We start from the raw sequence: 5,690 nt of genomic DNA, 5'->3' as shown, positions 1-5,690 counted from the left end.
TGTCACGACCCAGTGATTTTGGTGCCTCGGCACTATGAAATTTCCTGGCCACATGAGAGCTCCTTTGCACGGCAGAGTATTCTGCTGCAATTGAGAACCCGCGTGTAGGAGAGAGTTCCCGCCAATTTGCAGTTTCCTTTGCAGGATGCATTTCTTCTTTGCAGCACAGAAATGCACGGTGCAAAGAGTTCCCGCTATTCGAATGTAAGTTTGTGCCCCGCTATTGGCCAGTGCTAAATTATTCACACGTGGCAGCTAGTAATTGGCTCGCTGGCAGTTTAAAATTCCGCTCAACTTCCGCCCAAGTCGAAGAGCTTTGAGCACGCTGCAGAGTGCCTCTAAAGAGATCTGACTTGCGGCTAGCTGATCGATAGACTGATCACCTATCGATCCTTCTTCCTGTCGCCGAGCGCAATCCCAGACGTACCCTTTTCCCGCCGGCTTTGAGACGACCGGACCACCTGCGTCGTGATTGCAAGCGGCGTGAGTAAAGTTTTTTGCAACCGATAAGTTGTCTGCCTCTCCATTCACCAGCCTGCCCTAACGTACGACCAATTTCTAACGCAACTCGAGTCGGCTCTGGCCGTCCGAGACAGGTTCAATCTAAAATTAACTTTTTCTAGCTGACTTGACAAAATGGAAAAAAACAACTGGAGACAAAAAGTTGCATTTGGGGTGGATCAAATCATTTCATTGGACCCAAAAGATTATTTAATTTAATTTTCCCTTTTAAGTTTAAAATTTCAGAATAAAACATCATTTTGAGTGAAGAACACTGCTGAAAAAGCAGCCTCTGAAAGGAGCAACGAGGGGAATTGCTAGGTAAGTGCCAGCATAGCTATAGGCCAGGGGTAGGCAACGTTTTTTGGCTGGAGTGCCGAAAAGCACCACAATGCCTACCTTGGAAAATGCTGGAGTGCCGGCATGCCAGAAAAACAAAATGAGGGCAAGGGGTACATGGAAGGATGCCCTGCTTGTGTGTCTGCCCCCCAGCCCTGCCGCCCCTGCCCCCCAGCCCGGGCTCCTGGCTGACAGCAGCTACCCAGAGCCAGGGCCGGCTGCAGCCGGGAGGCTTCAAACAGCTGCGCTGGGCTCCACAGCTCTGGCATTAGCTCCATGCTGGTGGCGACTACACAAGCACCTCAGGGTGGGCTGTGCTGCCCTGCTGTCTGCTCCGAGGTGCACACGCAGTCTCTGTCAGCATGGAACTGATGCTGGAGCTGTGGAGCCTGGCACAGCTGTTTGCAGCCTGCCTGCTGCTTGCTGCAGCTGCCCAGAGCCCAGGCTGGCTACAAACAGCTGTGCTGGGCTCCAGAGCCCAGTCACCAGCTCTGTGCCAGGAGCCGGGGACAGACCGGAGTTGCGTCGCCTTAGACCCCTCCCCCTCCACCCACCTTGATGCAGTACAGAGCTGATGCCGGAGCCTGATGCAGCTGTTTGAAGCCTCCCGGCTGCAGCTGGCCCTGGCTCTGGGTAGCTGCTGGGAGCCAGGAGCCTGGGCTGCTCCCAGCAGGCAGCTGGGAGCCAGGCTCTGTTGCTGGCAGGAGCCTGGGCTGGCTGTGGCATGCCGAGCAAAATGGCCACATGTGCCATGCTTGGCACGCATGCCGGGGGTTGCCGACCCCTGCTATAGGCCAAGCAACTCCAGCCACAGTGTAACAGCTGAGGGTAAATTAACCGGGAGGGGTGAGCCCCGCTCCCTTTTTGTCTTTGTGTTTTGCAGGATGTGAACCACCACTGAAGTACAAAGTGTGCTTGGGACAGAGAGGAATCAAGCTTGACTGTGTTATGTATAGTAACTGTGTTTTGCTGTGTTTGTAGAATGCTATTGTAATAAGTGATTGTGAGATCAACTGTGATAGACTATGAAATTTAAAGCAAAGCTTCTTGATAGGCTATGAAATACCTGAAGATTGGTTACAAGAAATGGTGCATCATGCGGAGCATCGTCTTCAAGGCCTCACAGAGTTCAGCCATGCATAAGATGAATAAAGTTGGATTGATTGTTTTCTTTCTTTCTGGCTGCCGCCAAGTGTGTTTGCCGGCAGAGCCCCCCACTTTAATTACTTTTAATTACTTTTCCCTGCCTTTTTTTTCACTTTTTCTAAGTCCTTTCTCTTGCAGTAACCTGGTCTCCCTTCCCACCCCCTCCCTCTGGGTTTATTTTGTCCCACCCTCCTCACTGCAGTTGCTCTGCTGCTTATTCTTTTCTCTTCTCTTCCCTGCCACATTGCTTACCTTTCTCCCCTCCTCTGGTATTTGTTTGTTTTCCAGCTTTTTTGTTCCCTGTGAGCCAGAGGGCTGTCCATCTCCCCACCCCTCTGGTTCCTAGCAGGGTTAACCTTTTTTTCACTTGAATGGCTGAAGGCAGCTCCCAACGGCCCACTGCTGGGGCTTCTGCCCCTCTGGGCTGGAGCTTTGGTCTCTGGCTTCATGCCCTTCCCTCCATTGGAGTGGAGGAGTGTGCTGCTGCTGTGGGGGTGCTTGTAGGCTGCAAACATGTTCTTGAGGCTGCCCAGGTGAGTTCAGTCCTTATCGTTTTCTTCAGCTCCCCTGCTTTGGTGTGTGAGGTTGTGGTAGCAGGTGTCTGTCCAGAGTGTTTTTTGCCTTGTGACACCCCTAGACACACCAGCCATTTGGTTAGTAGCCTCGAATGTGCCGCCATTTCTCTCGGACGATGAACTCACTAACTGCCTGCACCCTTATGGCATGGCTACAGGGCCGGTCCATAAACAGCTGCCTGACAGCAAAGTCCCTGAGCTCCGGCATGTTCTGTTCTTTAAAAGGCAGCTGTTCATGCTTCTGAACAGGGAGGGTTGGGGGTTTGCCCCGCTCCATGTCCTTTCTGATTGACGGGCAGTGTTATGAGGTCTACCTCACCACTGGGGACACATCGTACTTTAACTGTGGCAGCACGTCCCACTTGGCTACCCAGTGCCTGAAGAAGAAGCCGGCCATGGCAGAGCCACCTGTGGCTGTGGCTGGTGGTGGCTCATTCGCCTCTGGTGTGGGAGCCCAGTCAGGTGGGGACAGGCCTGTGGAGGGGCCAGTAGGGAGCAATCCTGCGATGAAACACCCACCTCACTGTGTCCCTCCACCAGTCAAGCTTTGCATGCCCCCCTGGGGGTGTTTCACATCTGGCTGACCTGCTTCCTGGAGCACATCTGCCAGCCTGGGGGTACTGCCATCACCACCCAGGGGTTCTGGCCTGTCTTTGGCCCTGTGCACCCTGGGGTACACAGGCCTAGTAGACCTTGAAAGTGCTTGACCAACAGAGAAAACTTGGGGTGCTTCCTTTAGCCTGAAGCACAAAAAGTAGCCTCCCTTAGTCAGCCACACCGAGGGGGCACCAAGGCATAACCCAATCCCTCTCCCAGCCAGTCCACTACCCTGTGCACAGTGGAGAACTTTACTGGTTAAAGAGGGAAAGCATGGGGAAGAGTGCAGGTTACAGAAGTTTTACAGAATAACCTTAGTGCAAGCATTGTGGCTAGGTAGCCTTTGATCACGCATCTCTTTTACTGCAAGCTATATATCTAGATAGGTTTCAGCGGTTTACTCACCTCAGCATCTTGAGAGAGAGAGCTGCAGATGTTTCAGCTGCTTTGTGAATCTTGATCATGGCTGCTCTGCCCCACCTCCTGGGCAGTCCTAGGTTATATCAACCTGTATGAGCTGTGTAATTGTGTGAATCGATCATTTTTAGATTTCATCTTGCATTTCCTATTACTTTGTCATTGAATAAAGTCTTTCTGAGATAAAGATTTCTTCCAGTCTTGGTTCACAACCGGCTCTTGGGGAAGTTTCTGTACAGCATGTGAAGAGAGGCCATACTCCATGCTTGATGTCAGGTAGGGGGTGTGGTGTTTGGGGGACATGGGCGAGGGGGTCTGGGTTGTTTTGGGGTGGCATGTGGTTGTTTTGGGATGGCCAGGGGTGGGTGGGAATGGAGTAGGCCGATTGGGGCTCCCCTGACACTGCTTTGGGGGCAGCTGTCCTGGGCACGGGGATCCCTGGTACCCAAGGAATCTTACTCAACCTTGATAACAACCCCAGCCCACCCCCATGCTGGCTCTAAGCTTTGGAATAGGTCTTTGTCTGCTTTTTGATGCGAGGATACAGATGGCAGGAGGCAGATTATTCTGTCTGTTTTACATAAAAATTCCTCTATTAATGTTTCCATTCAGGTTTTAGAAAATCCACAAGTGAGTTACATTTTTATAAATCCAGGCATTGGTTTTTTACATTTTTTTTCTCATTTTTACAATTACATTTTTAACATTTTTTTGCATTCCATTTTTTACATAAACCATTTTAATGTTGAAACACACAGTAGAGAAATACCCAATTCAGGAACTGCATGTATCTTTTTCCATGGGCATACTGGCCAGATGCATTTTTTTCTCATGGTTACAACCACCAGACACTGACAATAAGCAGGCACACCTACTTTGTTCTAGGGTGCCATGTGCATAACTGTAAAGCTTATAGTTAGTCAAAAATAACATGGACTGATGACTTGGAAAACTTTAACTAAAGCAACAAAGACTATCTCCCTGGGGGTTTTTATGAAGTTTTGATTTAGTGGGTGTTTTTGTTTTGTTTTTTGCTTCTGTATTAGTGTGTTTGCAATTATTCCAGGATGGTGAAAGAGCATGGAGACAGTCAGTTTTTGAAGTGAGCGGCTTTCAGACGATAAGACCCACCATTCCTTTTTAAATATTTGGCACATTAACAAATCCACACTGAGTTCCTCAACAAGGGAAGCTTGCCCACCAGCCCAGGTCCTAAGGCCCACAAGGCCTCGGGTACTAAGTGCAGGCTTTGGGCAAGAGTGGCGGAAAGGTGAAAGGGGATTCAGCAGTATTATGAATGTACTAGTGAATTGCCTGTCAAGAATGATGGGAGGGGACAGAGGCCTTAGTCTGTCCCACCGCCCTGGCGAGGAGCCGATTCCCCGGTCCCCCTTGCCGCTTCAGGCCAGGTTCGGGTCTGGGCCAGGATCTGCTCCCACCTGCCACTTTAGGCCGTGGCCAGGGCGGGGGCCATGGCTGTGGCTGGTCCCCTTCGCAGGGTTATTTCCCCCCTCCTGCCCACTGCTTTGGGCTGGGCCAGGCCTGGGCTGGGGCTGCTTCCCCCTCCCCACCACTGCTTTGGGCTGGGCCGGGGCCGGTTCCCACCTTTTTCCTCGGGGCCATTCCCACCTCCCTTTTGCCGCTTAAGGCCAGGACCAGTCCCCGCCTCCCGTTCCCTCTCCTCTTTTCCCCTCTGCCGCTTTGGCCCAGGCTGAGGCTGTGCCCGTTCTCCCCCTCCTCCCCCCAGTGCTTCGGGCCAGAGCCAGGGCCCTGCCCCGCCAGCCGTCACTGCTGTCACCTCAGGCCGCAGCTATTAGCAGAGCTGGCCCCGCCCCATGCTCGGCCGCCACGATGATGGCAGCACAGCCACCAGCTCCTGTCTGAATGCACGCACTCTGATTGGTTATTTCAGACAACCAATCAGAGTGTGAATAAAGCCTTACGGAAAGACAGACTAGGGCTTTTATAATATTAGGATAGTGTGTGTGTAAGCAGGCCCTGAGAAACTTGGTTGATTCATTACTTAAATTGATTCTGTGACACATTTGATGAGTGTATCATATGAACAGTGGTAAGGGACACGGCCAGCTCCATGAACACTTTTATTTACACTCT

The sequence above is a fragment of the Alligator sinensis genome, unplaced genomic scaffold (genome assembly GCF_000455745.1).
Source record: "Alligator sinensis unplaced genomic scaffold, ASM45574v1 scaffold709_1, whole genome shotgun sequence".
NCBI lineage: Eukaryota > Metazoa > Chordata > Crocodylia > Alligatoridae > Alligator > Alligator sinensis.
The sequence above is the reverse complement of the archived record's forward strand: the minus strand, read 5'-3'. Positions refer to the sequence as shown.